The following is a 10,132-nucleotide window of genomic DNA, read 5'->3' as shown; positions in this document are numbered from 1 at the left end:
TTTTTAACCAGAAAACAAAAACAAAACAACCTCGTTAAAACAAATGCACACATTATGTGTTACCATGTGTTCTTAGTATTTGTTTAAATTGCATTCCATGTGGTGGCCATACCTACCAGGCTTGACCTGTGGCACTGTGGTCACCCGTGCTTAGCTGTCAAGAAAAATATGAGAATCTGCCTTTTATTTGGGTCAGTGATCATGGGAACACTGTTGGTCTGTCTTGTGTTTAGCATGTGTGCTGGTTGCCATGTAAGTGAAAGGAAACTGTAAAACAACTGGAAGTTTCAAACAAGCACTTTGATTGGTTAAAGACATGCTCCAGCCTTAGTGCTGATCCCTCATAAACATGGTTAGTGTTGCTTAATAAATGAGAAAAAGGAGTTCTTGTCAAGTCCTGTGGTAACTACAAATTCTGAGCTGGTTTGTAAATCTCGGTATGTAAATCCGCTGCCACGTTGTGATCTTAGTTGCTATTTGAAAAAAAAAGAAAAAAAAAGAAGAAGATTTATGTTGTCTACTGTAGAACAAAGATTTGGGTTTATTGGCCAGATTTAGATTTATTGATTTGCTAAAATGCCCTTTTCTGGAGTTAAACATGATTTCTTAACTCATTTCATTTTTTTTTTTTAAATTTAGGAATAAATAAGTTTCCTTTGTTCTGAGAATGCAATTATGAATAACTACATAGTATTGTTTCTATAATACATCTGGACAGGAAAAACTGCAAAAAAAAAATGTACGAGCGCACTAGTCACAGATTATTGCAGCACTTTACCTTGTTTGCGTTGCTCAGCCACACACATACAGAACACATGGTCACATTGTGTTGTAGAAAGACCTCACATGGGGCATGAGATTTAATGTGCAGCTATAATTGGCTGTTTCTGGGTTTCTCTGATATGATTAACATCAGATCTGTAGGAAGCACTTTTAATTAAAGCACAGTGATTTAGCAGTATTGCCGGCAGCAGTGTGGACACTTGCTCTGAATGTGTGTTTAAATAAAACTTTGAATAAGCCTGTATTTTCCATTAAGAGTGCTCTATCAACATTTCTGCGTGTGACTTACTGTCTGTTGTAATATTTCTCCCAGGCCACACAGCTGTGCAGTGCAGTCTGAATTACGACAAAAGGTTTCACATTATCTTCCCAGAGTTTGCAGTTTCAACCAGGGAATTCACACATTTTTCTCGTCGCGTACCCCGCTGCATGTTGGCAACGTGTAGTGAAAAATCGGTCTTGGGAAATGAACTTCAAACATGCAAATTTTTTTATTGTCTTATCTGACTTTTGTCTGCATGTGGTGTAATTTAGCTAACGGGGCATGATTCCGAAAGGAGCATGGCTGGGAACTCAGCAGTAATACACGCTTCAACTATAGTTCAATCAAGCCACAGCTGCTGTCAGAAAATGTAAAGTTCTAAGGTCTTACTTAACAACACTACAGAGATACAAAGCAGCGATAAAAACTTGTGTTTTCCTTCCACCTCAAATCTAAAATATTTTTATGGCTCTTTAGTCAGACCGGAGTCAGTCAGCGGGTCTTTGTAAACGTCATAAACCTTGTTAAGCCTGTGCAGAAGAGTAGAGGCTAGTCCTGTTCTTCCAGGCTGTGACCCTGTTGGCTTGCTGATCAGCAGTTTGAGTATCTGCCCACCGTGCAAGGAAAGGTTGGTCCTCTCCCACAGCTTGTAATCCCTCTCACCCAAGGAGGTCATGTCCGTGTTGGGAAACATTCCAGACGTAGCCACGCTCTCTGCCCCGTTAAACCAATCGTTGAGCACACACAAAGTGGGAGATCTCTCTGGATCATTGGGTGATGGCGCTACAGCAGGGGGGGGTGCCACCTCTTTGGCCTGACTGGTCAGGGTGTCGAATAGGGTTAACCCCCCTACATCGGTTTGAACAGCTTTGCACTTAAGCCACTTACAACGCCACTCGCACAACTAATGGAGGTCACACACAGGACGGGATCTGTTTGCTAGAGAGTTGTAAACAGTTTTACAAGTAGTTAAATAGTGCACAAGCTTGTAGCTAATGATTTCATTCCTTTTTGTGCCTGAAATACATCTGAGAAGTATAAAACACCCAGAGCAAGTTAGCTGAGAAGAAAGCCAAAAGACGCAGTGGTAACATAACTTTTTGGAAGGCCTTGTAATATTGCATAATACAAGGGCCACACAAGACAAAAGTGGTGATAGCAGAAGTTAGTGTTAAGTTTCTAGCTCTATTTTTAGTTAATAAAGTTAATATTTACATACTAATTTATCCAGTGAGGAGGAGAAGTCCAAGAAGAGAAATAAAGAGAGCAGTGGCTTAGAGACACAACATACCAGCATTGCACAAGAGGTTTTAAAAGCCCAGTCTGTCACTCACAACAGTGAATAACGACAAAAAACTGACAATTTAAAACCACAAACTCCTGATAATGCAAGGACTTTTGGAATACTTGCTTTAGCTTGTGCTTTAGTTTGCATATAAACAAAAAAGTGTAAAACAGGAAGAAAAATCTAAAGTTTAATTATACACAAATAAGGGAGTTTTGTTTATTAATAAGGTGAAACCAATCACGTCTGTCATCATTTTTTGCCTGTGTTAAAATGCACGTTATAGTACACATAGTTATTGGACAGGTGTGTTTCTGTGACATTGGTTGCAGGCGATCTAACTCCAACTGAACCCCTTGACCCATGAGCATTTGGGGTAATCCTGTTACATCTTTGCAGTTGTACTCTCTGCTTGTGTCTTACTTTCTCAAAATATTGGAGTAATGAGCCTGAAACCCTGAGGTCATTGCTCCTGTTATTCATTTTAATGACCTGCCTCTAATGGTCGGATCAAAGACATTCAGACATTTCTCACCTGCAAAACCTTTTTTTTTGCATTTTGGCCGTAATAAAACCCCTCTTTATTTTGTTTCCTACTAATGCAGGCTGCGTTATCACGTCTTAGACAGTGATCTCTGTAGCGGACAAGGCAACATGTGTTCAGACTTGAGTCGTGTCAGAGCCAGACTAGAGTCTGTGTTCTCAGCTGCTGACTGCTGGGTGCACCTGTGAGACCAAGAGAGCCTCTCACTTTCAAAGCGTCTCACAAACTATAAATCACTCAAGATTGTGCTGCTACAGTAGAGGTGGGAGTTTTCATGGGGGCAAAATGGGGCTATGAATTCACAATAATGAATTATGCTTTCAACTGGGGACTAGTTTTTGATGATGGCAATTTGTTCAAAATACAATGATGATTGCCTGAGGGTTAGGACAACAGTGCAGGAAGTTTATGTGATTTCTCCACAATCATTACGCTATTATATTAATATTATGTTAAGAATGAGCTTTTACTGTTTAACAAAGATTGAAAGGAGAAAAAAAAACCCTCTAATATATTGGTTTGTGTGTTTTACAAACATTTTCCTAAATGCCTGCAGAAATTAATGTTGATAGCATCATTTTATGTCTCTAAAAAAGAAAACAAACATAAAAGAAGGCCAAATGAAAATCTTATCAGCCACAAATTTCAACTCATGTTCACCAGCACCTTTAGTCAATTCATATCCAAAAACATATATATAATCTAAATTCAGTTCAAATCAGTCCAGTTCCTTTCAATACAATCCAGTTCAGTTAAGTGAGATGACGATTAAGACACAACTGCCTGTTTTTCAGTTCGAGTTTATTTGGTGAAAAACTGTCGATTTGAGAAAGTCCACGTGATTACATTGAAGTTTTTGTTCGTATATTTTAGATATTATTTTACTGATTCTTTAGCAGAATAATGCAAAACAAAAACTTGTGAAACTTCACTCCAAAGCTGAGAGTTTGCCACTGTCGCTGACTTTTCTAAAAAGCCTTGGTGATGGGTAGAATACAATTCTTTTAACTTCTAATGAACTGCCGTTAAAGTGTCCGGAGTCTTTAAGTAGTACGGGGAATTATTGCGGAGGGTTTCTCTTTTAGCCACCGTGATATAAAGTCACCTCATTAAAATTCTACTCTCAACCCAAATTAATTGAGCTGACAGGAAGGTTTTGTCTGCTTAAGCTATAAATCTGACTTCTAATGTTGACAAAAGACTCATTGCAGTGCTGCTCAAACACATTGTTTAAGGTGAAGAGCTTCCCATCAAGATTTTTCTAAGCTTTGGCTTTGTATCTTATGTCAAATGCACCAGTGTAATGTGCAGTAAATAATGAAAATTTCCAAGCCCTTTCAAGCAGTGAGTCGTTTGTAAAACTGAAGTGCCAATTGCTGAACAGCACTCGGAGAATCTGAAAGCCAAGTTCAAAGCCCATCATTTCCCTGACTTTGTCACATCACTTTTTAAAGACCTTTTGCCAGCTTGCATTTAATTTTGTGAATTCGGTCATTTGTTAAGAAATGTACAGTCTCTATTTTGTGGAAAGGTTCATTAATATCAACTAACAATCTAGAGCTACAGGGGTACAAAACTTCTAATTTACTTTTCCTGTTCGGTACAGTTTGATTCCCTTTAACACAGGCAGAACTTTGTCTGTTTTTGTATTGGCTTTGTTCCTTTGTGGCCCAAAAATCTATTGTATAATGAATAACATATACTTATGTTTGCAAATGATTATGCGAGAAAAACATACTTGCCTACTAAACCAATTCCTTCAAGTCCAACTCCATGAACACAATAAAAGCTTTGTCACAGGACATCTGGGATAACATCTGACCTGGAATGAGCTGCAAAGCTGGACAAAGCTTAAAGAATGTGCCAGCTTTAGAGTATGCAGAAACATAAAATTATAAACAATCTCTCTTAGTCTAGGCCACCATGCAAAATTTTGCCCCTCCAGTTTGAGGATGATCATCAGCCACACAGTGAGGTGGAAACATCATGATTTGGGACTATTGGCAGGTACATGTACCACAAAATCTTAAATGAGAACCTTCTTCCTTCAGTGATAACACTGATGAAGGATCATGAATCTTCCATTATGACAATGATCAAAAACAGAGGGAGAATCCTATAAAGCTCACCCAGTGTCTCCAGACCTCCAATCATACAGAAAACATCTGTGTGGGGAGCTGAAGGTTTGAGTTTTTTAGCAACAGGTTAGAAATTTAAAATATTTAGATATTTCTAACACATACTAATGGGAAAATAAAAATAAAAATAATTCTTCCACAAAGTTGTGGACAAACCTGGTGGCCAGCTGCAGAAAATGATTTCAACACGTACCAGATTGTGTTTTATGTGGTTTTTTTTGTGTTTTTTTTTTTTTTGGAATTTTTATGAATATTAATTTCCCATGTATTAAAATGTAAATAGGGAAAATCTTCTCTTTTTTTTATTGAGGGCATTTACCTCAGAAATTAAAGAGACACAAACGTGGTCAATGGATGTTAGAAAGCGAATTGTTTTCCTGTCTCTAAAACTATAACTAACAAACTGAAACATTGAGAAAAAGGTAAATCAAATCCATTTTCCAAAGGTCAGCCAAATGTCCGTTTAATGGCTTATTGCTGCCAAACATAAACAAAACCTGAATCCTTTGTGTGGTTTAAATTTAATTCCAAAACAGTTTCATCATCAAGAGACCTGTTCTGATTCTGAGAAATAATTTCTGTCTGTTTGGTTTGAACAGTCGGGGTTTCATTCTGATAAGAGAGGTATGCAGAACATATTCCCAGTCTTGTTCTGTAACAGAGTTACAGACATTCGATAAAAAATGCAGGACATATTTCATAAGTCTCCTCATTAGAGCTTGAAGACAATACTGTTGATTCCTGTATAAAAGATTTATCACAAATAAATCAGATAAGCATACAAAGAGCTCTATGTATAGCATGTAAAAATGGAACAAAATTTATTTGTCTTATGTGTATCCCTAAATAAGTTATCTCTGTGAAGGTTATGTCATGAGCTCATCCATCTTATTTTATGTTCTTTTGAAACTTTCTCAATATGAAAATATGATGAATTGTTAGGATAAAAGGCATTATTGGCGAAGGGAGGTGCAGTAACACCAAATTTTTTTTAGAATGTCAGTGGTTAAGAGTACAAGTTAAAAGATATATATGGTGATTTTCCCGTATGACTTTTGATTAAGGATCTTTTGTTAGTTTTTCCTCTTCTGCACAATCAAAAGATTCTGGTCTCCAAAAATGTTTGACCTATTTTGGAAAATAAGATTGACAGCCGTTCAGAATCCTACATGGGATAATAATGCTCACAGGCCAGGAAACTGCATCTTTCTTCCTTTGGGGCATTACAGTTTTAGATCAGGAAAATCCCCACAAACCAACGGTGGGCCATCCACTGACTGATGAAAACATTTATATAACTAATATTTTTTTCACAAACACAAGTTGATTCACGATAAAGAAGACGTTTCATATGAAGTGCTTCATATGGGTAAATACAAAATAGAAATATAAAAGGTTAAAGTTTCTCTTGACTTCAATATATTGAAGTTGTCATGATCCGTGTTTCTGTGTATTTATTTTAAGGTTTTTCTGTATTCAGTTTCTGTCCTGGGTCTCTGTTGTTTCTATGTCTTCCCCGTTGATTGCTTCCCAGGTGTCTCATTCCTTGATTACCCTCCCTGTGTATTTAGTTCCACCTGTTGTCTTTGTCTCTTGTCGGATCCTCGTCGTATGTCATTTGTCTGCTTGCCACCACAGTCGAACTGTAAAGTCCTGTATTGGTTCAATTCTCGTTTTCAGTCCTCTGTCTTTCAGTTGCTACCGGTAATTAGCTGTGTGCTAACTCTCTGCCGTGCCGCCTGTGTTGGACTGTGTTTGAGCTCTCTTTATTAGATTCATCATCATCTTCATCACTACCTGGGTCGTCAGCGTTCATTCTCACCACCACCAACCACACCCCATGACAGAAGTAGGCTTTTATCGTTCAACACAACACATTGCATAACTGAATAGTGGAAAGAAAATGATGCAGTGTTTTGCTTATATGTTTTTTTCATAGATGTGCTATTATAAATATACTTTTAAAAAATTGTATCGCAGCAAAATGTATCCGCTGCACCGAATGAAACCCACATTTCCTCTCTGTGGCTTGTATCCAGATAGATACTACATAAAAGCCACAAGCCAAGGTAAAAGGAGACTCTCCTGCATGGGAAAAAGAGAAACCATGTCCTGTGTGGTCGCAATAATGAGGCAGAGGCCTCCATTTCAACAGCTGCCTTTTTTTGCTGCGGTTCCTTAATAATGTTGCTTTATATATTTTATGAATTTATTTGATTCTGGAGGGAAATGGAGCCAAAGGAGTCCATGCTGCTTAATTTGATGTGCTGGATACCACATGCAGGCGTGTACACAGTGCATGTGTACTTCCAGTGTTATTCGTTTTGCTGTGAATAAAGCCAGATGTTTCTATTTAATGGCATGGAAGAACACCATCCACCACTAAGTGCAGAATTACCTCGCGTCATCAGATGATGCACCGACCACTGTGCTATTCGGTCCTCAGAGGATATGAGTGGTCAGAGTTCTCTCACACATATATAACGTCTTTTTTTTGGTACATGATCAAAGCCTGCAACAGGTAAGAACACATACACGGGTGATCCACACAGATTTTCAGAAAACCGTAACATAAAATGCATGCCATTTATTATTAAATCTATTTCATTGTATGTTTATTTTTACATTTTTATGTTTCAGAACATTTGGCTCCAATTTACTTCTATTACTCAATAACTTGTGCCTTAATATATATTAATGCTCACTATACATCACACAGCCTCTCTTCAGCCTGGTTTACAGTAATGTTTGAGACGTGTGTGCCAAATAAGACGCATTTTTCACAGCAGCAGTTAAAAAAACACTTGGTGCAGTACATACGGATCTACAGTTTCTGAACCGCATTACCACAATTCTTTCTCGTGTGTGAACAGAAAGAAAACGAACATAGTGCACTGGGTTAATCAGATTTCACCGTGTTCGGTCAAAGGCTAAAGCCCACAGCAAACGTACATCTCAAGCAATCAGGTTGTGATTGCATGTTTGCTTACAGCAACAATAATAACGACTAGATAATTATTACATATTAAAAAGATCTCTACTTCTAGGTTTGTTTCTCAAGAAACCATTTCTTCTTTTTTTCCCAGCAGACACCTTCACCCTCCACCTTCAGCAGCTTTTCCAAGATAAACAAGGCTGTTAGTCCGGCAAAACATTTCATTGAGATATTTCATCTAATAGCAAAGAAAACACGAGTGAGTAATTGCTATATTTTAGCATGCTGATAATGTAATGCCCATTAGCAGGAACCATGTTACAAATTCTGTTTAGGAACACTTCAGACAATTATATTCCACATCATTATGCACCATTTTGAGGAATAGTTTTAACTTTTGACCTTTTGTTTTTATTTGTTGGTCTTCACCTGTAATGAGGCAGGTAAGGATTTGAAACAAAGACAGACTTTTAAAAAGGCTTATTGTTTAAAGAAGTTTTAGGGATGGTGATCCATATTGCTACGTCAGTTGATCTTGTATTTGTTAGCATCATAAATATTGGTGTCCAAAACATACGGCACAAAAAACAACTCAAATGTCTGGTTTTAAACAAAAAATACATCCTGAGGGTTTTACCAAAACACTTAGCAAATCATAGCAATCTATGTCAGAGAATCACATAGATTCCAAACACAGTTAAAATACTTTAACTACATAATTTTTGGATTTATTTTCCCCCTTTTTTTTGTTTGATTGCAAAGCATATTTACTAATTTGCTTAATAAAAAATAATTTTAAAAATATAACATCACTCTTGTTTCAGTGGTAAAAACAGCCCAGGGAGTCAGAATTTGAAATGAGCCAAACATTGTCCGTCAGCCTGTTCTTGCTGAGCGCAGCATTTCATACTGATAAGCTTTTTCACCTTCATAAACATTACAAAATGTACCTTGCAGGTGGAACTATTTTTTAGTTTCTATTTGCATTTGAATAAAGTCATTAGGGATTGTAACAAGGCGGCCTTTTGCAGCTGGATTTTACAGTGAGGATGAAACGTTGAGGCAGAGTCAGGTGGGACAGAAGTAGTTTATTCTTCTCACAGCATCAAGAACAATTTCACAGCTGAAGCTGCAGCCTTAAATGGTCCCAACTGTGACGGACCAAACCACGTTTAATTCACAGGGGGATCTCAATTCACCAATCTCCACCCATTTAAATGAAATACCTTTTACCAAATGCAAATATTTCCACTTACTTACTTTTTTTTTTACTATATTTTATGTTTTATCATTATACCGTAATGAAACACCACAAAAACTCATAAACAATTCTCCCTTCCCTCCCCCACACTTTTCAATGGCCTTTACTGGAGGAACCTATAAATGGTGTCTGGACTCTTGGGGCAATATTTGTCCAAACACCCTGGAGGGGACACAGAAAAGACAGGTGAGTCACTTCATATTAGCACTCCACATTTAACAGATTATGCACAAACATTTGCTCAGTTTTACTCACCAGTAGCTCCTTGCTCTGAGTAACAATTATCCTCCCTTCACAGGCAACCACCTCACTTCTCAATGAGGAGCAGCTGTGCAGAGCCCAGAACAAAAGGCTACACGGCTAACTACTAAGAACACTCGATAAACACAGTTAAAACATCTTGTGTGCAAATTGTTATTCATGTGCAAATATATGCTTAAAGTGCACTGCTAAATAAAGTTCTTGCAAAAAGTGCTTTTACAGTGCTAAACGGTGACTTCAGTAAAAATAGTCCCAATAATGAAGATCTCTTCATTACACTGATCATGGATTAATTTTAGTCCTCATCTTTAACATGTATGTGATCCCTTTGAACTTTAAACAATACAAAACTCTAGGAGTTTACAAGGGAAAAAAAACTAAAAGTTTTGATCAGAGTGCTCCATCTTGAAATATTTCATTTTGCTTCAGGTTGAGAACAGAAATTATGCTAAAAATACTTATTGTTTTCAGAGCTTTAAATATCTGATCCTCAAAGTTTTTGAGGTGCACAAACTGAATCCATTCCACACAAGCCCTTTGGATTTTCAAGTAAAGGTCTTTTATGGTTCTGTTTTCTGGAGCTCTCTCCCATGAGACCTGAGATGAGTCACCACAGTATCTGGCTTTATTTATTCCCAGTATTTTACATTCAAGTTCTATATA

Source organism: Poecilia formosa, unplaced genomic scaffold (assembly GCF_000485575.1).
Source record: "Poecilia formosa unplaced genomic scaffold, Poecilia_formosa-5.1.2 Scaffold238, whole genome shotgun sequence".
Taxonomy (NCBI): Eukaryota; Metazoa; Chordata; class Actinopteri; order Cyprinodontiformes; family Poeciliidae; genus Poecilia; species Poecilia formosa.
The sequence above is the reverse complement of the archived record's forward strand: the minus strand, read 5'-3'. Positions refer to the sequence as shown.